The following is a 23,652-nucleotide window of genomic DNA, read 5'->3' as shown; positions in this document are numbered from 1 at the left end:
AGATTCCACATATAAGTTATAGATTTATGTTTCTCTGTCTGACTTACTTCACTTAGTATGCTAATCTCTGTGTCCATTCCATTTAGTTGGAAACAACATTCTTTCACCCCCTGTAGTGACTACCTAGTATTCCAAGGTGTGCTTATACCACGTCTTCGTTACCCACTCACTGCAGATAGACACTGACTGCGCTTCCACCTCTTGGCTGTCGTAAACAGAGCTGATGTGAATATTGAGCTGTATGTCTGGGAAGTCTAGAGATTATTATACTACATGAAGTAAGTCAGACAAAGAGAAATATTATATGATATAATTAAGATGAGGAATCTAAACAAAGGTAAAAGTGATTCCATTTTATAATGAAGTCACTGGGAGAAACTGCTTCCTGGGGATTTCAAGCAAGATGCAGTACTGCTGGTGACAAAGAAAGACTCTGTACCTGTTGACCTGGACTCTGTTAATACTGGGTTTGGATAAAACCTGACAGCCAGCCTGACGCTTGGGGAGAGTGACTTAAGGACATGAACATAAAGGAAGCAGCAAATGAGACTGACAAGCCTGTCTGGTGATGGCACCCATCACCTGTCTGTCTGTCCCTGAGCCACTGTGCATCCAGCCAGCAAAGCCCAGCCTGCCATTCTGGGTGCCTCATGAAGGGACAGTCTCCTGCCCCCAGCACTGTGGTACTGAGTGTGGGCAGTTGAGCCAGACTGTCTATGAGTCTGTGATCCCATCTCCAGCCCCTGCTACCTGTATGGCCTGAGTCATGGTGCTCTGACCTGCTATCCAAAACCTCAACCCCTTTCATCACCTTTTCTTTGGAAATTAGAAACCCTCAGGCCTCAGGATGCTCTTGCCCAACCCTCCCATGTGTGGGCAGTTTTCTGCTGGCCACACAGAGAGTGAGCACTGGGTTATAAGCCTGAAAACACGCACACACAGAGACACAAAGACACACAGACACACAGACACGAGGATTGACATTAAATATGGTCCATGGGGTGGGATCAAGAGAAAAACAGACACTGAGGAGGAAATAAGAGGAAGAAATGGTACTGGAGTCATCATCTAAATGTGAGACCACTCCTACACTTCTCAGGTCTTATTTGACAAGTGCTTGAGGACGTCCCTAGAAGTACCGTGTAGAATCACACCCACTGTGCGGGTGGGGAGACACACAGGCCTGGACAGACACCAGGACTTATCCAGGATGGAGAACAGGTAAGAAGGAGGAACTGTGTCTGGAAGACAGGGCGTCCCCTCACAGCTGCATGCAGAGCCCCCCCAGGAGCCGTGGAGAGGGCATGGCTGCTGTAATTGGAAGAGATGGGTCTACGTGGAGAAGGGCGTGAGCAGGCAGCAGCCCACAGGGCTGTGTGTGGAGGTGTTGTCTGAGGAGGGGGTTCCAGGAAGTGGACCCCAGGAAGTGACATCACTTCCTTGATAACAGACCCCAACAGAATTGGAACCCAGTAACCAGACACCCACATTCTAGTGATGGCGCCTGAGCCAGCTCACTTGGCTGGAGACAGTTCACAGAGAAATATGTTCTCCTTCTGCGTCCTGAACTCCTGGGCTTCACCTTCAGGAAAACCTGGCATGAGAGGTGTCTCAAGGTTTAGGTTTGGGTTCTGCCAGCAACCAGGCCAACTCTGGACTTTAACCAGGAGGTCACCTAAGGTAAAAAATGTGGCATGGAACAGGCCAATCTGGGCCCAGCCTCCTCTGGGAGCCCTCCCTGGGCAGGCCCACTTCACCTCGTCTCCGTGTGGGGGAAGAGGGACTTGAGGGGAGGTGTCCCCTCTGGGCAGGAACCAGTCATTGAACATGTGGTAACCTGGTGGTCCTATCATGGCCACACCCAAGGTCAGGTCTGGCTGGGGAGAAAGAGGACTCCTGAGGGACATCTTACATGGGCCAGTGGGAATCCAAGGGCTTCAGGTTGTCAGCTTTTTTGTCACTAATGTAGATCTGCGCAGAGTGGTATGTGTGAGTCTGGGGTGGAGATGTCCTGTGGATCTGAGAACCAGCCGAGACATTCAGAAAGGGCTCTGACGTTTCTACCTGGCTGCTGGGGACTGTGTTTGCAGGACTCCACACAGGAGATCACACAGGACCTTGTTCATGGAGTCCCCTGCTCCATCTCCTTGTAAGAGTGGCAGCAGTCCCAAGACACCAACAGAACCCAGGACGGGCTCAGGGTGAGTGCAAGTAAGGAGACTCTACACCCTGGAAGCCCTGGGTCCAAGAACTGCCCTCCACCTCTCCTGGTCTCCCTCTTGAGACCTGCTGGCAAAGGAATTTGATTCCTTATCTCTCCCACCCACCCTCACAGTCCAGGCTCTGCCCTGGCCAGATGCAAAGTCAATGTCCACATATGAGACAGAATCTCTGAAAGAGTCTTTGATAGAATTTCAGTTCATGTTATGTCAAGGGTGTTTCTGTATTTTTGTACAGATTTTCATGTTTTCCTTCCATCCCCATGTGTCCATGTTGGCCCGAAAATCCTGATCCCACACAGTCCGGGATCAGCCTCTGGGTTCTCATCTCTAAAATGAGATGCTTTGATAGCAGTCAAGGGGATGATGTAGTTAATAGAGGGAGGTGCTGTCAATACTGGACTGACACAATGATCTGAGAAACTGGTGCACTTAGTCATCACCCACTGACACTTTTCCTGCTGATACTGAGAACCTTTATTCTGCCGAGAACTCTCTTGTCCCATCTCTTGTCACAAGTCCCTGAGGCTTGTAGATTGAATCTGAGTTCCAGCCCTAAATCCCCTGGTGGTCTACGGTGTTGCGTCTGATTCATGTCTCTCCTCTGTTCCACCCCAGGGGGAAGATGTGTCAACAGGGAGCAGGAATGAGGACTGCATGGTGTGGAGCATCCAGACAGACTGGAGATGCTTGTGGCAAATCTGGTGCCTGCTGTCCTGGGAAGCAACCCCTCCTACCTACATACACTCCTGGGCACCTACAGAACTTTGGCCACTGCCTACAAGGTGCTGAACCTTCTATTCCAAAGGTGAGCACTCTGCCCTCATGGGACATCGGTGATGCAGCCACATACTAGTGGTGAGATGTGGGAATGTCACTCCACCAATGTGAACCTCGTTTGCTGCTCTGCACCCTCGGGTGAGAGAGCATCGGGCCCTAGGATGATACTAAGAACAGAGAGGGCCCTTCATGGAAAGTGCTTTCTGGGGCCCTGGCCCATGGAAAGGTCAGCAGGAGGGGCTGTGGTTGTGCTAACTGGTCATCTCCTCCTGCCCTTGTTTTCCTATTTCAAGTGTAATTTGTGATTCCATTAGCTGCCCCTGTCCTAGGTCAGTGAGAGCAGGGATCCCTGGGTGGGAGAAGTGGGGTCCTAGGCCCACTCAGCTCTGTGTGGTGGGGTTGGTTGGGCTCATTCATTCCTCAAGTATACAGGAAGTCCACCAGGGACAGGCACATTTATAGGAATAACAACCATTTAATGCACTGAGCAGACAACAGCCCTGCCCTCCAGGGCTTCCATACTCCCAGGAATCACACTGTCACACTAGACATCACATCCAGGTCGTGTTCTCAGGACAGCCCATGTGACACAGTCCTGGCTTACATCCTCCCTTACATCCTCCCTTACATCCTCCCTTACACTGATGAGGATGGACCCATGTATGAGCTGAAATGGGGAGTTTCTTTGATTGAAGAGAGGGTCTCCCTTGCCTAAATAAGTGTGGAGCTGTGGACTGTGTTGATAAGTTGGGGGGGCAAACCCTGAATCCCACACATCCTATGATTTTGGCTTGAGAGTAGAAGTTTTAGGGCTTCTTGAGTCAGCCCATAAGTGAACCCACAGCCATCCCCTCTTCATCCCAGACCTGTCCCCACCTGCTTCGTGGGACCCAGAACATAATGGGTGGAGAGCATCCTGCCCACACTCTGGTGAAGCCTTAATGGTGGGGACTCAGCTGGTGCTCAGGGGACCCAGTGAGCCTCAGGGGACAGCTGAGTCCACCCTGTGGGAGGTGAGTGGCAGGGACAGGAGGAGACCCAGGCAGGGTCCCTGGAGGATTAGGCAAAAGGCAGGGACAGGAGCTAAAATCTGAGGTGTGAGGAGGCCCGTGGGCAGCCTGGGTGGCAGACACAGCCTGTCTATTTCCTCCTGGGTCAGACACTCATAGAGCAGCTCCTGTATCCCCAAAATGGCAGTGCCGAGAGCAGACAGCCTGCCTGTCCTCACAGAGGTGCCACCCAGTGGGGGGGGCTGGGGGGACAGAGCAGTGTGTCAGATATCCCTGAAAAGGGGAGAAGTGGTCAAACTGCAAAGGGATTTCCCTTCAGAAGGCTTGTAGCAGCCCCTCCTCTGAGTCCAGGCCCTCCTCTGCACAGACTGCCAGGTGAGATGGGACATGGAGCAAAACTGGCCTCTGGATGGGCAGAAGCCAAGGGCAGAGTGGCCCATGTCCCTGCAGGGCTGCCATGAAAGCACAGCATGGAAGGCAAGGCCAGGTCTGTCACTCTGCTTCCCCACTACTACCCCCAGGGCCATGTCCTCCGTCCTGGGCACCTGGCTGCGCCCGTACCCAGAGGATTTCCACCAGCCCCCAGAATTTCCCTGCCTGAAGATGGTACTGGCTTATGCAGAGCTGAGCATGCCTGGCTCAGACCTGGAGCACCAGGCCCATCTTCTGGCAGAGCTGGGGCTCCCAGAGGCAGAGGGTGATGATGGGGAGGATGCAGGGTCGGTGATGGGCTGAGTCAGGAGGGGAAAGCACTGGACCACACAGAGGAGAGCCTTCTGAGGCTGGAACTGGACCAGGAGCAATGGGGAGCCTCATATCATTTGCCCTGGACTGCATCTGAGAATGCTTCTTGGGCATGGGATCTTGGACTGAGGCTTCACTGACTGGCAGTGAGGCCTTTCCTATTTTGGGGAGACATGTGGAAAAGCAGTCATATTGATGAGAGTTTCCCTTCTTGGAGCTACAGCGGCAGCTCAGAGCAAGCTCTGGAAGCACCTGGAGACCTAAAGCCTGCTGCACCTCTCCTGCCCAGGACAGCTCCAGAGCCAGAGCAAGCTCAAGCCACAGCCCTTGCTCAAGTTCAAGGGCCAGATGAAGGGATATACCAACTCCAAAACCAGAGCCAGAGCCTGCTCCCGCCCCAGCTCTCATTTAAGTTCAAAGCCAGGAAAAGCACCCGCACAGGCGCCAATTCCACAGGAGGTTCAGGCATCAGCTGTCCTCCATCTCAGATCCTGAAACATCAGGAACAGCTGCTCTAGCACTTCCTCTACCACCTCAGCCAGCCGCCTGCCCTGCCTCACATCCAGAGCCTCAGCCAACCTCAGCCAGAGCTCCCCCACTGGCCCTGGGGCACCACAGTGCTTTGGCCCAGCTGTGACCCCACAGGGTTATCCAGTTCTAGATCAGAGACCAGAACACACCTAGTTCTTCTAGTTACTCAGGTGCTAGAGCCAGGTCCTCCCCGGATACACCTAGAGCTGCTACCGGATCAGCAAGGAACACCAGCATGCACAGTGCCTTCAGGGCCACGGGCTGAGCTGCCCCGGGTGCCAGCAGCTGCACTGGAGATGTCCTTCCCCTTCTCTGTAATTCCTTCTTTAAAAAAAAAATAAATTTGTTATATTACATACACTAAATTATTTATTCTATGACATAGTGACTTTAAAGTTAAATTTTTTGATTAAATTGTAAATGTACTTGGCATTAAGTACATTGACAATGTTACAATAACCCCTTTTAACGTCTATTCCAGAACATTCTCATCAAAGGAAAGTACAGTATGTACCAGTCAGGCTCTGCTGCCTCCCCTCCCCTTCAGTGCTGGGGCACCCGCTGTGCCTGATGTGTCTGTGAATTTACAACCCCTGGGTATTCTTATTGGTGATATCATGTTATAGTAGTCTCTTGTGTCTGTCTGAGTAATGTATGAGGAGACTGATTATCATGGGGTTTATTTTGCTTTAAATATAAATTTTAAATATTAAAAATATGCCATGTCACGAAATTAAAGGCAAGGCCTTGGATGTGTTCCCTCCAGCAGAATTCCCTAGCTGCAGCAGCGGCTCCCACTTGAGATCATATGAGCAGAAAGAGTTGTGACAAAACATATCAGGTGCTCAAGGAAACTGCAGGAAGGTCAGAGCTTCAGGTCAAGAGCTTCAGAGATGAGCACAGGCCCTTCCACCCCTCAGGCTCCCCCAGCAGTGACTCCCTGCCTCATCCCTGGTCCAGACATCCTGTGGCTAACATCCTGTCATTCAGCTTCTGCAGGGGAAGGGACTCTGCCTTTTGCCCTAAACCACAAATGGGGAGGAAGGGGGGCCAATATGTCCATCAATGTAAGGTCAAGGGGGTCCCATGTTTTGAGTTAGTGAGTGAGATGATGGTCAGTGACCTCCCTTCTCTCTACCCAGAGTTGGAGCCCCCGGTGCAGAGAACATATGTCCTCACAAAAAGGAAATTCCAAGCTTTCCCAGGAGGGGAAAAACAGAAGCCCCTGTTTAAATTGGGAGAAGATGAAGCAGAGATCCAAGGGCCCAGGGGAAGGCCTGCTTGGGCTGAGGCTCTGCACTGATGCTTAGGAGCACAGGCTGAGTGTTGGTTTGTAGGATGTTACTAAGAATCATCATTGCAGAGTCTCTATGTAAAACCAAATTTGCCCCCAGAAAACACATTCAGTACAGATCCTCAAACATCCCTTTTCTACCTTAGATCCTGTAGAAGGTTGAGATGTGTAGCTCTTAAGTAGAGAGAATGATAGGGGATGGGGTGTCCACAGAGTCAGGGCAGCTCAGGTTGTCTGACTTGGCAGGAGGGGACCACTCTCCTTGGATGCCGATATTTCCCTAATAGAGCAGAAACCCAGAATACCACAGGCGTAGAGTGGTAAGGTTTTTCCTCTCTCATGGAAAATAATTACAAGTGTAGAGAGTTCATAATGTTAACAGCACACCACGGTAGTCAGCCATTATCCATCTTTCTGCCCCTTTCAGTATTTTTAGCTGGTGTCCATCCTCAAGGCAGTCTCTTGTTCCAAAATGGCTGCTGGAGCACGGGACTTGATCTGCCACCATGCGTTCACCTCTGAGGCAGGAAGGAGGAAAGAGGAAGGGTCAAAGGGCCAACTCAGCTGCATCTACTCTATCTAAACAGCCTCCCTCAAACCCACACAGTCCACACAAAACTATTGCTCACTTCTAATCTGCCTGAAGTTGATCTGGCCACTTTCAGCTACCAGAGACCTTAGGAAGTCAACCATTTATATGGAGAATTTCTGTCCTCATTTAGACCATTTTTCTCTTCTTAAGTAAAAAAAAAACAAAAAAAACAAAAAATGAAAGCCATGTGGTGATGACCTGGGCTGTTTGCCTACACTAAACACCAAGAAGAAGGGGAGGAGATGGAGTGATTTTCAGATGAGTTGGGTTTCGTTTACCCACCATAGAGGCCCTCTGCTTGGTGTTTCTTCATTCCCAGGGGAATTAGACATGCAGATTCTAACCAGGATTTTCTAGAGGCAAAGATGCTTTCATTTCCCAGGCAGGCAGCTGGAATCACAGTGGGGCCTTCATCTGCCTATTCCTTGGAAGCAGCTCAGAGAAGATCCTCCTCTGTTCTCTAATGAGGTGGGCAGAGGTGGAGGGTGGGAACTTGGTGAAGCAGTATGTCCAAATCGCTGGATCAAAAATTGAGATCTGCCAAAAAAAAAAAATCTGTCATCAAAAATTAGGCCTATTGGACACCCACACTTTCAGTCTAGAGGTACATAAGACATCAGGGTGATTATTAGTAAAAATAGTTCACATCCAATAATCCAATCTTACAAAGGCAGATTCTGTAGTCATTAAATTATGTTTTGGACAAGAAATCTTACCACGTATTTCTTTTACATTTGATCCCAAGTGAAATACTTTCAGTAAATGAAAAATAAACATGGCTATCCCTGAGTCAGTCCTGAGACTGGGAGCCGCCCCAGCCCCCCATCCCACCCCCCCAGGAGCCAGTGTGCAGGCCTGAGCAGAGGCAGGTGTGAGGGCTGCGGGGAAGGGGATTCAGCCCTGAACTGGGTGGGTTCCTGGGAGGCCCTGGGTCGTGACAAGGAAGTTGAAGACTGAGTGGGTCACTGACTATGTGACCCTCCCGGCGGCCGGGGAGAAGCACAGAGGCTGGTAAGTGCAGCCCTGCCTGTCGCTCCTCCCCGCCCGCCTGCGCGCCAGCAAGGGCCCCGGGTCTCCAGCTGCCAGGCCGCGATCCTACCCGGGTCCTCGGCTCCGGGGCCGCCGCTACCAGTCGCAGCCGCTCCGCTGTCGGCAGCGTAAGGCCGTTGGGCTCGGGCCACGAAGGCAGGCGTTGCGTGGAGGGCGTCCCTCCTGCGCGCGCCCCGGGCCCACAGGGCAGCGGGGCCGTCCCCTCGGGCGCCTGCAGTGGCGGTGGGGGCGGGGAGGGACCTGGCCTGGGGCTGCGGGACCCGGACTCGGCCACTTGCCCCGAGGCTCGCGGGCTCTGGACCGGGCGGCCGCCTGAGAGGAGCCACAAAGTCGGGGCCGCGGGGCTCAAGTCTCCCCTCGATGTGTCCAGAGCTGTGATGTTGCCTTTGGGCTCTGGTTGCGCATAGATGGTGGGTGAGGAAACCGCATGATGTCCCTGGACCACCAGCTGCCTGGAGAGCATATTCAGATAGCACTTCTTAAAAGACATAAGGGGTAGGATCAGATCCAAAAGGCTCCAGGTTACCTTTGAGCATTTCAATACTTTATTGACAGAAATGACAATTACTAACTCTCAGAGCGCCCCCTGGAGAGCAAGTTGTGACATACTAACATCTATTCAAAATTAGAAAGACATTGCCACCTTTTGACATTTTTGCACCTCGAGGGCCTTCTGAACAGTGTGTGTTTCCTGTTGGTGGTACTCTTTTCCAGCAACAGGCCGTCTTTTAGAGAAGCAAGGTTACTCTCAGTTCAATGAGCATTTAAAAATTCATTTTGAGCAGTTACCATAGACACTCAAATATTTGAAAATTCTAATCATTAAAAGGCTTGGTGGCTTTTTGTTTTGGCGGGGTCCTGTGATAAATTTTGCACTAGGAAGGGAAGTTGACGGAAGAAGGAGAAATGCTTATTTCATGACATTCTGCTATGCACTGTTTCAATTTTGAATATGTAATTGCAGGTGAATCTCAGATTGGCTCCAGCAAAGGCATATGCTCTTTGAGAATACTTTGTTTGTCCTCGGGATTTTTATGTGCTTTTTTTTTTTTTTGGTACAAACATGCCTCGTTAGCAGTCTTCAAATCATAATAGAAGATAGTTAAAACAAGGGATCACTGTAATTTACAATGCTTTGTAAGATATTGTCTTTCTCTATTAAAATTTTTTCCTGATGCACCAAATTTTCCACACAAAACACTCAGAAATGACTTAAACAAACAAACAAATGAACAAAAAAACCTACTACCCTTTGTCTCTGATAGTGAGGCAGCCAGCACATCATCTCACTGTTGAAGACAACGACCTGTGACTGAAAGATGGGGATGGAGTACAGAAGAGGCTCCTGACCTAGAAGTGGCTGTGGCCTGTATCCACCAAGAGGCCACTCCCAGTCAATGAGTCTTTCCCAGGCAGCATGGGATTTTAATTACTGTCATCTGGGTTTAGTGAATTTTTGACAGAGGCACTTGCCAGTGATTGTGTTTTATGAAACAGCCCTGCCTGTGGGGACCTGGGAGAGGCAGAGGCATGTTCATCAAGCATCGACCACAGCAAAGATGAGGCAAGAAGAGCAAGTGAGAGAAAGGGGAGTGAGAGAAACAGAGAGACACTGTGACAAAGACAGACTGACAGGGAGCAAAAGAGACAAAGAGAGACTCAGAGATCAAGACAAAAAGGCCAGGAAGGAAACTGCCAGGGTTGACAGTGAGAGGAAGCTGGAGAGAGACAGGGTGTGTTAGCCAGCTCATCCTGGCCTTGGGAAGGTCAGCACTGTCTCCCCAGTCCTGGGTACAGGGGAGATGACTGTAGGAGAAATGATTCCTCTCTTTGATTGCAGATGGTGTGTTTTCTAGAATTCTGTGTTCTTATTCAGAGAGAAAAGTATTATTCTTCAGATAGTCTAGAAATACCACCAGGGGACAGATGGAGCCTACCCCAGAATGCAGCGTGGTACCAGCACAGGTCTTTCTAATGCCACCTGCTTCTTGGTCTTTCTAGGTGCTTTGGTGAGTCTCCTGATATCTGGATGTCATTGCTTTAAATAATGTCCTGAATTGTACTGGAGCTGTTTTTGTTGGGACTTGGAGTCCTGGGAGGGTATTGGTACATTTCCTATGCAGGGACCTAGGGGAAAATTTGGAAGGAAGTGGGTTGGCTGTCCTTTTTCAATATTAGGCTTAAACTGGGAAGATTATGTACATATGGTCTGAACAAACTCTTTGCTGGTAACATGAGCGACTGAGTATGCTCATCTCTGAAGAAAAGGAATCTGCTTTTTCTGGCCACAAGGCATTCTCTGGCAACTGAGAACCCAGTGGAATGTCTGTGGGTCTGTCCTCTTGATGGGTAGTGTTTCTGCAGGGGATCCCATCATAGCAATTATGTCAATTCTGCTGGACAGTGGGCACCGTAAGGCTGATCACCTAGTGCTCCAAATCCCCCCAGCAGTTCCTGCTGGAGAGGGACAGATTAGAGAGTCCAACAGACCCAAGAAGAACTCCTTAGGGAGCTAGACTCAGAAGCAGCACACTTTGGATCCATCACTAGGCCCTCAGAAAGTTTTTCAGATCATAGCTGATTTAGGACACCAAATTAATGATGAGAAACTGTAGCTCAAAAGCTGAACGGCTCCTGGAGAGGCAGCCACTTGATGGATCTCTGACTGGCTTCTTCTCTTGCCAATGCTGGAAAGAACTCAACACTGAAATGCCAGGATGGACCTCTTTCGACATTCCAAAACTGTAGAGAAAGCTGACTTGATCAGACATCTTTTCAAAATGCTGACCCTGAGAGAAGAAAACTATTCCTAGGAGAAAAATTCAAGTTATAGCTATTATCATGTCCTAGAAATGTATACACAGCCCTCATCACCTAAGACTACACACTTGGCTTAATTAACAGAACCTGAAAGGGGGGGAAAAAAGAGGCTTTTTGAATTTTTTTTCTTTCTATTGAGTTATAGTCAGTTTACAATGCTGTGTCAATTTCTGGTATACAGCACAATTTTTCAGTCATAAATTAATATACATATATCCATTTTCATGTTCTGTTTCACCAAGAGCTACTAGATCTTGAATATATTTCCCTGTACTATACAGTATAAGCTTGTTTATCTATTTTATATATACCTCTCAGTATCTACGCATCTCAGACTCCCAGTCTATCCCTCCCACACCCTTCCCCCAAGGCAACCACAAGTTTGTGTTCTATGTCTGTGAGTCTGCATCTGTTTTTGTATTTAAGTTTACTTGTCGTCGTCTTCTTTTTTTTTTTTTTAGATTCCACATATCATATGATATTTTTCTTTCTCTATCTGGTGGCTTACTTCACTTAGAATGACATTCTCCAGGGAAACCATATTACAGCAAATGGTATTATGTTGTCATTTTTAGGACTGAATAGTATTCCATTGTATAAATATACTACATCTTCTTTGTCCAGTCATCTGTAAGTGGACATTTAGGCTGTTTCCATGTCTTGGCTATTGTAAATAGTGCTGCTGTGAACATGGGGTTGCAGGTGTCTTTTTGAATTAGGGTTCCATCTGGATATATGCCCAGAAGTGGGTTTGCTGGGTCATATGGTAAGTTTATTCCTAGTCTTTTGAGGAATCCCCATACTGTTTTCCAGTTGCTGCACCAAACTGCATTCCCACCAATATTGTAGGAGGGTACTCTTTTCTTCACACATTCTCCAGCATTCATCATTTGCGGACTTTTGAATGACGGCCATCCTGACTGGTGTGAGGTCATATCTAATTCTAGTTTTGATTTGCGTTTCTCTGATAATTAGTGATATTGATCATTTTTTCATGTGCCTCTTGATCATTCATATGTCTTCATTGGAGAATTGCTTGTCTAGGTCTTCTGCCCATTTTTGGATTGGGTTTTTTTTTTTCTTATTAAGTCATATGAACTTTTTATATATTCTGGAGATCAAGTCCTTGTAGTTTTATCCTTTGCAAATATTTTCTCCCATTCCGAAGGTTATCATTTTGTTTTGCTTATGTTTTCCTTTGCTGTGCAAAAGCTTGTAAGTTTAATTAGGTCCCATGTGCTTATTTTTGCTTTTATTTCTATTGCTTGGGTAGACTGCCCTAGGAGAACATTGCTGAGATATATGTGAGATAATGTTTTGCCTGTGTTTTCTTCGAGGAGTTTTATTTTGTCTTGTCTTATGTTTAAGTCTTTAACCCATTTTGAGTTTATTTTTGTGTATAGTGTGAGGGAGTGTTCTAACTTCATTGATTTACATTCTGCTTCCCAGTTTTCCCAACACCATTTGCTGAAGAGACTGTCTTTATTCCATTGCCTCCTTTGTCAAAGATTAATTGACCAAAAGTTTGTGGGTTCATTTCTGGGCTCTCTATTCTGTTCCATTGATCCATATGATTGTTTCTCAGGAGTGCTAAAAGGACTCTTCTCCACTGAACAGGAATTAGACTTGTGAGAAGAGGGACAAATCATGTGATTTCACACCACCTGATTAGGATAAGGGGTGATCACCTGTGGCAGCCTGGGCGACTGCTGGCCTGAGAAGGGAAGCCACACAGACAGTAAAGAACAGCTTTTATTCTCAGGGATGCCATAGGAATTTTTCTCCCCTGAATTAGGGACTTAAGTCTTGTGAGAAAAGGTGCAAATCTTGCAAGATTTGACTCCAGCTAAGAGGATTCAGGGTGATCACCTGAGAGAAACTGGGCTACAGCTGGCCAGAGAAATAAATGAAGGCACACAGACAGGAAAGTAAAGCTTTAAAACTCAGGAGAGACAAAGGGATTCCTCTTGCTTGAATAGGGGACTCAGGCTCTCGAGAAAAGGGGCAGCTCTCCTGAGACAGCTGGGGCTTCCATGAGAGGATGTGTGCTCACTGAGATGAGTTAGACTGCATTCACGATCATGTGAGAAGAAAATGCGTCCTTTCAAGATAGGTGTTGTCTCCGGAGCTATGAATAACACCATCTGGCGATGGAGCCCTTTCATCCCTTCAGAAAAAGAACCGACCTGATTTCCAATAAGGGGAATGATTTTACACCAGAGGAGAGGCCTGAATTCAGCAAGAAGAGGAGCAAATCTCATGAGACCTTAAAAGGTTTCAGGATGACCACCTGAGAGAGGCTGGACTACAGCTCGCCTGAGAAGGGAAGATGCACAGACAGTAAAGGAAAGCTTTTATTCTCCGGAGAGCTGAGGGATTACTCCCCCCTGAACAGGGGACTAAGTATAGTGAGAAAAGGTGCAAATCTCATGAAATTGCTGAGGCTTCTGTGAGACAATATGTGTTTACTGAGCCAAGGGAAGCTGGATTCACACTCCTCTGAGTGCAAAAGTCGTAGAGGATAGGATTTGGTCTCAGGAGTGAAACAGGGCACCATCTGAAGATGGAGTCCATTCCTCCCTTCAAATAAAGGACAGGCCTCATTTCCAATAAGGGACATGACTTTCCCATATAGGAGCAGCAAGAATCCATGTGAAAAGTGGCAACTCTCATGAGACTTGGCCCCACATGGAGAGGATTCTTGGTGATAACCTGAGAGAGGCTGGGCTACTCCTTGCCCGAGTAGGTAAGACATACAGACAGTAAAGAAAAGCTTTCATCCTAAGGAGTGCCAAAGGGAGTTATCTCCCATGATCTGGAGACTTACTCTCTTGAGAAAACTGGGGCCTCTCTCAAGATCTGGCTCCACGTGATTAGGATTATTGGGGATCACCTGTCACAGACTGGGCTACTGCTCGCCTGAGAGGGCCAGCCATACAGAATGTAAAGAAATGCTATTATTCTCAAAAGGGCAGAAGGGATTCTCTCCCCTGATCAGGGGACACAGCCTCAGGAGAACAAGGGGCAAATCTCACGAGGTTTGGCTCCACCTAAAGGTTATTCTCGGTGATCATCTGAGAGGCTAATTCTGGCCTGAGAAAGGAAGTCATACAGACAGTGAAGTAAAGCTCTTATTCTCAGTGGCTCAAAAAGGTTTCTCTCTTCTGAACAGAAGACTCAGTCTTGAGAGAAAAGTGGAAAAACTCACACAATTTTGCTCCACCTGATCAAGATTAGGGGTGATCACCTGTGAGATGCTGGGCTGCTTTTTGCTTGAGGAGGGACGCCATGCAGACAGTAAAGAAAAGGTTTTAACTTCAGGAGTGCCAGAGGGATTACTCTCCTCTGTACAGGGGACTTAGTCTCAAGAGAAGAGGGACAAACCTTGTGAGATTTGGCTCCACCTGATCGGGATTACTGGAAATCATCTTTGAGAGGCTGGTCTACTGCCCACCTGAGAAACGATGCTATACAGACAGTAAAGAAAATATTTTATTCTCAGGCTGGCCAAAGGGAATTTTCTCGCCTGTACAGAGGACTTAGTCTCATGAGGAAAGGGGCAAATCTCAGGAGGTTTAGCTCCACTTGAAGATGATTCAGGGTCATAACCTAAGAGAGGCTGGGCTACTGCTCGGCTGAGACTTTCTACTGCCACCACTGAAGCCTATGTACTGCTCTCCATAAAAGAGGCACATCAGTGTCACCCAGGGCTCTGTGACTTTTTTCTGTCTGCCAGATTCTGTCAACCTGCCAGGCCTTAAAAGAATGCAATACACCACCCCTCCCCTATTTCTTAAAATGTAGAAAGCTCTTGGTTTCCTCTACATAAAACCTCTTTTTAATGCCTTGACTGATTTAGAAAATGCCACAAAACATGGAGAAGAAAATAATGATCACTTCTGACACCACCTCCATGTTCTCCCCCACCCTCCTGCAGCTAAAAGCTGCCATGTGGCCCTCTCTGAACAAATACATTGGCTGAAGCTCTGATCCTGGATGATAAAAAGGTAAAGACCCCAGGAGAAAGACTTTTCCTTTCTGCCTTCCCCGTTCTTCCTTCAAACATGGAATGTGGACAGCAGATCCAGAAGAGGCTGCTATGTGACCTTGAGGAGCCAAGCAGAGACTGACAGCCTCACCCCAGATGGCAGTGCTGCCAGATGACAGCGGTTGGCTTTCTCAGCCCTGGACACAGGACAAATGAGACAGTTCAACCACTGACTTGCTCAGCTCCTGAAGTAAAATTTTCAGCTATTAGTAACAGAAATGCTAACTGTTAACCACCAACATGAAACGACTATTTATCTTACGATGTTTCTCTTCCTGTCATTTTCTCTGTTCACTTATAATTTTTACATACAAGCTGACAAAAGGATCATACATGAAATTATTTTATTTTCATTTGTTTATTATCTGTCTCCCCATAGAGTGGTAAGACTCATGAAAAGAAAGATAGGGTATATCTCATTTATGATTTTATTTCCTGTGTCCAGAACAATGCCTAACATGTCTCAATGTTCAATAAATGTTAGTTAAAGTTAAACCAATGAATTAATTAGTAAGTAAATGAACATTTTAATGTGAGCCCTTCCCTGGCTGTGAATTTATTTTCTGTTATCTTAATTTTTTTCCCCTGATGACAGTTCTCTCCCATGCACATGTCATTATTTAACCAGTCACTTGCTGATGGACTTTTTTTATGCCACTATAAAAGTAGTCATATGTGCATTTTGGGTCTTATGCAATTATTTTTATGATAAATGATTAGAGAGGAATACATGATTTAAATATTTTAATACATATATCCAAAATTGTCTTTGAAAACAGTTTTTAGAACCAATTTACATTTCCAAGAGAAAATCATGACTGTTTCTCTGCATCTCCACCAACATTAGGTGTTAATAATTTCTAAAGTTTTTCATTTTGGTAAGTGAACAATTATATCTCAAAGTTGTTTTAATGTGCATTTCCAGATCACTGGAGTCACAGAGTGTTCTTTTGCCAGTCTGTGGCTCTTTTGCAGGGCTTTTCAGGTCCTAAGCTTCTAAGGGGGGTGCGGGACCTGCATCTGCCATGGTCTATTGGAGGTGTGTGACCACAGATGGTTAAAGTAGGGTTGGCCAGTGTTCAAGGCCCTCAAGGAATTGTAGGGGAGGAAGCCAAGAGCTAGACCCCTGAAGCCCCTGAGATTCCAGGACTAGAACCATTGAGCTGGGACTCTTCTTTACTGGAAGCTGGACCACTTCCCTAGTCCCTTGCTAAGGGCCATGTTGGGACAGACACTTGTTCTGGTGTGAGGTTCAGGTGTGATGGCAGGAATTTGGGTAGCCCCAGATGGGGCTAAGACTGCTGTTGGGGGCTGGCATGGGCCAGGGGAAGTTGATGTCAGGCCTTGAGCTACCTAGAAGGCTGTTAAGAACTTCTGAGAAGCCCAAGCAGGGTTAGAAGATGATGAAGGAGAAAGGGAGGGCCATTCCAGGACACAGAGGAAAAGGCACTGAGCCTCTTCAAGAATGAGGTGCGGTCATGCCCAGATCAGCCCTGTCTTCAGGACCACACAGCCAGCCACAGCTTGGAGCAGAGACCCCGGTGCAAATCCTCATGGCCACACTCTACATCAGCAGGTTACAAGTCCAGAAACACAACCCCTCACACTGCATTTGCCCACTCCCTTAACACCCCCCCAAACCCCACCAGATGACATCACCTCCCAGGCCAGCCCTCTTCCTAAAGAAGGCCATGGTGGAAGTTGTTTAAATATCTCCTGCCCCCACCCTACAACCCTAAGCCAAGCCCTGCAACACAGCACAGTTGTTCCCATTTTACAGATGAGGAGATTGTGCACCAAGTCAAGACCATTTTCTAGTGCCTCCAGGCTGCACAAAGGACAGAGAAAGAGCTACAGGAGCCCCAAAGTGTTGGGAGCCTCCTGAAGGAGGATGCCAGGAGCTGTGCTGGCAGAGACAACAGTCTCCAGACACCCATGCCCAGCATGGCCAGAAGGGATCGCACCAGGGACACATACCCAGACTTCCCAGGCTGGACCTGCTGCTCTGAGCAGGGACAGCATGCTGCAATGCTGCCCTATGCTGGCAGCCTGGGATCAGGCCTGATTATGATGGGCATGAGAATCTCAGGAGACAGGACCCGGTTGGAGGATACAGGCACCTTGACCTGGGTGGGGACTGCTGTGGGAAGCTGGGCAGTAGTTCGATCAGAAGCTGGGTAGGCCCTGATCTCAGTGAAAATGGCAATACTTGCCATAATTTTCCATGAACTAGGCATGGCTCTAATGCTTTACATACATTATTAACTCATTTACTCTTAATTCTTAATAGGGGAAGCATGCTAATTTTTCTCATTAGAAAGAGGAGGAAACTGAGGCACTAGAAGGTTATGTAAGTTGCCCATCTACTAAGAGACCAAGTACAATTTGACCCCAGGCAATCTGACTCTACAACCCTTTAAACTATCTGCTCATCAAAAACAGCAATAGGAGAGTCTGCTTTTATGTGTCCCAACATGGTGTCACTTTCTGTGGTTTCTAGAGCCTACCTCACCCCCCGGCAACTGCTGCAGAAGAGCAGACATCCAATAGCCCTGACTATAAACCATTCTCTGCCTGGGTCACTTGGAAGGACCAAAACCCTGGATTTCACATGGGCCTGGGACTACTTTGAGCCTTTCATGGGAGTTAACAAGGCGAGGATCTTGGCAGAGCCCAGACTTTAAGGGAATGGCCTAGGTCTTCCTTGTCCAAGGCCACCCAACATCAAGAGGACAGCCAGGTGGGTCTTTGTGTAGAACACCTGTATGCACAGTGTGCATCCTCTCAGCTGCAGACAGCTCTGGTCCCCCTCTACTCTTGCCCTGGTTACTGCAAAAGTTTCAAGCTCAGTCCTCTCCAAACCATAGGTCAAATGAGAACATCCTGCTTAAGTCTTTACTACAACTCAACAACAACAAAATAAGTAAATAAAAAATGGATGAAGAATACGACCCAGCAATCCCACTCCTGGGCATACATCCAGAGAAAACTCTAACTCCAAAAGACACAGGCACCCCAATGTTCACAGTAGCACTATTTACAATAACCAGGACATGAAAGCAACTCAAATTTCCATCAAAAGATGAATGGATGAAGGTGTGGTACGTATATACAATGGAATACTACTCAGCCATAGAACGAGAATGAAATGTTGGCATTTGCAGCAACATGGATGCGTCTAGAGGTAATCATACTAAGTGTAGTAAGTCAAGCAGAGAAAGATAAATATATGATTTCACTTATATGTGGGATCTTTAAAATTAAAACAACAAAGAAAGAGACTCATAGACATGGAAAACCAGTGTAGAGTTACCAAAGGGAAAGGGGAAGAGGGATAATTTAGGAGTTTGGGATTCATAGATAAAGACAACTATATATAAAATAAACAAGTTTCTACTGTAGAGCATAGGGAACTGCATTCAGTATCTCGAAACACCTAAAAATAATGAAAAAGAATATATATTTATATGTACGTATAATTGAATCACTATGCTGTACACCAGAACACAACATTGCAAATTAACTAATCTTCAATTAAAACAAATGGGTGAAGGATTTTAAAAGATATTTCTCCAAAAAAGATACAAAAATAGCCAAAAAAAAAAAAAATAGAAACTCAGCATCTTTAGTTATTAGGGAAATGCAAATTAAAACCATCATGTGAGATAACACCTACACCTATTAGGATCTAAAAAAAAAATTTTTAACACAAGTCTTGGTAAATATGTGAAAAAACGAACTTTTGTGTACTGTTGGTAGGAATATACAATGGTGCAGATGCTATGGAAAACAGCATATCAATTCCTCAAGAAACTAAAAATAGTATTACCAAAAGATTAAATTGTGTAACTACCTATGGTGGTGAATGTTAAATACACTTATTATTGTGATCATCTCACAATGTATACAGATACTGAATCATGATGATTTACACCTGAAACTAATATAATGCTATTTTCAATTCTATCACAATAAAAAAAACTAGCAATATACAAACTAAAAATTACATATGATCTAGCAATTCCACCTCTGGGTATATGCCCAATATAACTGAAAGCAGGATCTCAAAGAAATATTAGTACACCCATGTTCACAACATTCACAATAGCCAAAAGGCAGAAGCTACCCAAACGTCCATTAGTAAGATGAACAGACAAACAAAATGTGGTATATATGTACAATCTGACCTCATAATGGAAGGAAATTCTAACGTGCTACAACACGGATGAATCTTGAGGACATAAGGCTTCCAGGATAAATCGGTCACAAAATGATAAACACTCTATGAGTCCATGCGTATGCAGTCCCTAGAGTAGTCAGAGTCATAGGGACGGAAGGTAGAATGGAGGCTGTAAAGAGCTAGGGCTGGGAGAGGAGGGAAAATGGGGTGTGGTGGTTTAATGGGTACAGAGCATCAGTTAAGGGAGATTATAAAAGCTCTGGGTCAATGTACAATTCTGTAATGTCTGTTTTATTCAAAATTTGTTCAAAAATTAATTTTGCTTAACTTTTTTACATTTAATTATATAAAATGCTGTTTAATGTGTATAAATATGAAACATCTAACAGAATCATCTAAATAGTATTTCAGTATCTAGTATATTTAGGTAACACAGATGCTTTGAATTAAAACTCATGCTGATGGCCTCCTGGAATACCAGTTAGAATACAGATAAAAGGACTGCACTTACCTTGCTTTATCTCTTCATGGGAAAACACTATGTATTATTAGATTAAGTAATTGTACAACTAAGGTTGAAAGTGACAGCAACATTATTCACTGAACCAGTGTGTATTTTATTACTAATTAATCAAGCCATGAAAATTATACATGCCAGATAAATACCAATTTTACCAGTTTTGTACCTTTCAGGGCACAGATGGCCTTCCAGATGTTTTCCATGAGTAGTTAGCTCTCTCTGTATTCATAAGCAACACAGCAAGTTCTTAGTCTAGTCCATCATTATATATTCCCTGGGAATTCCCTCAGAGATTGACAAAAATGATAAATTAGCTGTTGATTCAAGATCTGTTCTTTTACTTTTATGTAATTTCCTAAGAAGCTTGAAAGTCAAAATTCTACCATATAACTTGTAATAGAAAATATCCAAATGCACAAACTGGTGCAGAGGGTGTGTAACTAAATAAAGTGGAAGAATTGATAAACAATACAAAAATCATGCTGAGTAACTTTTATCATTTACCACAAATGAGTCAAATAGCAACTTGCTTTTACAGCTCTGGAGATGGATGGTTGAACATCTGTGTGACTATGCTTAAGGGCCGTTGAGTCGTTCACTTTAAGATGGTTAAAATGACAAATTTTATGTTATGTGTATTTTATCACAATTAAAAATTTAATTACAATTAATTAAATAAAATGAATCCTTTACTGGCTTCTCTGACTGCTAAAAATTTCAGACTGCTCAAGCTGCAATGAACACCTTTCGGACTGGCACCCAGTAACACCTCCTCCCCTGGGAACTACACCAACACTCAGGGCTGCAACAGTAGTGGAGGTCTTGCAAGAGCCTGCCCCAGGCTACACACGATTGGTCTAGAGATGGCCACTCATCCAAACTAAGCCAATCAGCACCCTTTCCGAATGCTTCCCCTCCCCATCCAAAGAATTCAGTACCACTAAAGAGCCATGCTCTTTCCCACCTTTCAGCCCTGGCTCATGCTCTTTTCTCTCCTACAAATACCTTCTCTCCTGAGTTGTCCAGTGAAAATTTACTGAACCTCTAAGATAAATTCAAGCCCCATCAACCAGGAAGTCTTTGTGACCCACACCCCGGATGGCACATACAACCCACCATCTGGTACTGCCTTTGGCTGTAATGCTCCCCTCTCTCTGCACATGTCTGTTAAGTCTACTGGAACCCAACTTGCTGGAAGAGTCTCAGAAGCAGAGGCTCATCTTTGTGTTCACACTCCCCAGGTTAGGATCTGGCACCTAGTGGGTGCCCTGAGTTTACAGAATAAATACTTAAATTCCAAGTAAATATCACCAAACCTCTTTCATAGAACCAACAACTGAGGCTCAAAGATGTGGAAATCCCAGTCCAAATTCCTACAAATTCTAAGCATCTCTGTGTCTCATCGTATCCCCCAGGCCTCTCAACTGCAAAAACACTTCACTAAGCACTTGGAACTTCTGGTTAATCACATAGTCAATAAAAAGCCCACATGTTGATATAATGTAAAGTACAACAGAAAACTAAGACAGAGAAAATTCTTTAAAGCAGGAGAGAAAATAACAGACTCCTTAGACTGACAGTGGGCTTCTCAAAAGTGTGCACACACACACACAGGGCAGAAAATAGTGGTATGAAACTCTGATGTACTAAAGAACATTTCTGACCTAGAATTCCAGACTGGGGGAAAAATAGCTTTCAAGAAAGAGGGTGAAATATTGATTTTAAAGCAAACAAAACTGCAAGAGTTTACTGAGAAGCAGTTTGCACTAAAGGAAATGCTAAAGGAGGTATTTCATGCAAAAGGAAAGTGATCCCAGGAGGAAGGACTGAGACACAAGAAGGAATGGAAAGGAAAGGGCATTTAATAGGTTGGTAGATATAAATGAGCACTGTCCACAACAGTGATGTCTGTGGAGTAAAGCAAAAATAAAAGAATGAAAATACAAGTCAGCAGATGTGTTGTCCAGGAAAATAGTAAAAATACTGGTTAACGGTAGAATTGGTAAATTAAGAACGCAGATTTTAATTTAGGGGAAAATAACAGACACAAACAAAGAGGGGCAGAGACGAAAATCAAGGGGGAAAGTGGAGAGACAGATAACAAACCGAAGGAAGCAAGAAAGTAAAGGAAAGAAAAAGAAAGATAGAAGAGGATGATGAATAGAAAAGAACAAAATGTTATTTTTAACATGAATACATTGATAACTATATCAAATGTAAGATAATTAAATGCTTTGGTTAAATGGCAAATAGTTGTAAATAGGACTTTTAAAAATTCAACTATATCTTTACAAAGGTCACATCTAAAACATAAAGATACAGAAAGACTGTAAGTAAAAAGAAATAAAAGAAATACGCTGTGTGAACACTAATCCAAAAAGAGCTAGTGTGGCTATGTTAATATCAGACAAAATAGATTTTAAAGTAAAAAAGTATTCCTAGAGATTAAGAGGGTTATTACATGGTAATACTAAGTTCAACTTACCAAGGAGATGTAACAATTTAAGGTGGATAAGTACTTAAAAAAGGAATCTCAAAATATGTAAAACTCAAAACTACAGATATAGAAAAACCAAAATATCATTGGAAGGATTTAACACAAGTCTCTCAGGAATAGCCAGAAAAAGCAGTCAAAAGCAGTTAAATTCAGTGAAGAAAAAGACAATTTGATCAATATAGCTATTAACACATATAATCTAATGACACACCTACAACTCACACCCAGTGAGAACAGATTACACAGTCTATTTGAAACATTTACAAAAAGACCATGCTTAATTGAAAGAGTAGTAAACATGATTTACAACAATGCAAATCAATAATGGCAAGACATGATGAAAAGATAATGAGAAAATCCCTATATATTTCAAAATGGAGAAATACATTCTTAAACAACACAGTGGACAAAAAGGAAATACCAAATGGAACTTAGTAACTCTTTGGAACATAATAATAACAAAAATTCCACAAATAAAATTGGTGCAGCCACTATGGAGAACAGTATGAAGCTTCTTTTAAAAACTAAAAATAGAGTTACCATATGATCAAGGAATCCCACTCCTGGGCATGTATCTAGAGAAAACTCTCACTCAGAAAGACACATACAGCAGCACTGTTTACAACAGCCAAGACATGGTAGCAACCTAAATGTCCATCGACATATAAATGTATAAAGAAGATGTGGTATTTAGGTGGAATACTGTATGAATTAATGCCATTTGAAGCTACATGGATGGACCTAGAGATGATTATCCTACGTGAAGTAAGCCAGAGGAAAGGTAATATCATGTGATATCACTTACATGTGGAATCTAAAAAAGTGACACAAGTGAATGTATTTATAAAACAGAAATAGACCCACAGACATAGAAGACAAAATTAAAGTCACCAAAGAGGAAAGAGGAGTGAGGAGGGATGAAACTGGAATTTTGGATTAATAGATACACACTACTATATATAAAATAGATAAATAATAGGAACCTACTGTATAGCACGAGGAACTAAATTCAATGACTTGTAATAACCTATAATGAAAAAGTATCTAAAATATGTTTATATATGTATAACTGAGTCACTTTGCTACATACATGAAACATTATAAATCAACTATCTGTCAATAAAGAAAATTTCAATGTTACATGTCAAAATTTCTGCTTCTAAGTAGATTTTTACTCTTGAAGTAAGAAATGCAGCAAACTAATGAGAAAGCATCCATTTTAGACATTAGGGAAAAAAAGTAAAATAACCCAAAACCATAGAATAAATAAAATAATATGAGTGGAAATTAATAACATATAAAAAAATGCAACATATAAAATCGAGAGATCAAAAGAAAAGAAAAAGCAAGGTTCTTTGAAATGACTA

General features: G+C 44.6%; 1 long non-coding RNA gene across 4 annotated transcripts in view; it reads right to left on the bottom strand.

The window, feature by feature from the left end:
• Window positions 1-5,948: 5,948 nt before the first annotated feature.
• LOC140699172 (uncharacterized) overlaps window positions 5,949-23,652 on the bottom strand; it is a 45,839-nt gene continuing 28,135 nt past the window's right edge. For 2 of the 4 annotated variants that reach the window (XR_012077178.1, XR_012077177.1), the window contains exons 2-3: window positions 7,453-7,707; window positions 5,949-7,096 (exon numbers count right to left, since the gene is read on the bottom strand). This is a non-coding gene — a long non-coding RNA (uncharacterized lncRNA). Of the gene's footprint in view, window positions 7,097-7,452; window positions 7,708-8,269; window positions 8,365-19,954; window positions 20,074-23,652 lie in introns of those variants that run through there. The other 2 variants (XR_012077179.1, XR_012077176.1) reach the window with 2 other exon arrangements.

The sequence above is a fragment of the Vicugna pacos genome, chromosome 11, assembly GCF_048564905.1.
Source record: "Vicugna pacos chromosome 11, VicPac4, whole genome shotgun sequence".
Lineage (NCBI taxonomy): Eukaryota > Metazoa > Chordata > Mammalia > Artiodactyla > Camelidae > Vicugna > Vicugna pacos.
This window is presented reverse-complemented; position numbering and strand designations above follow the sequence as displayed.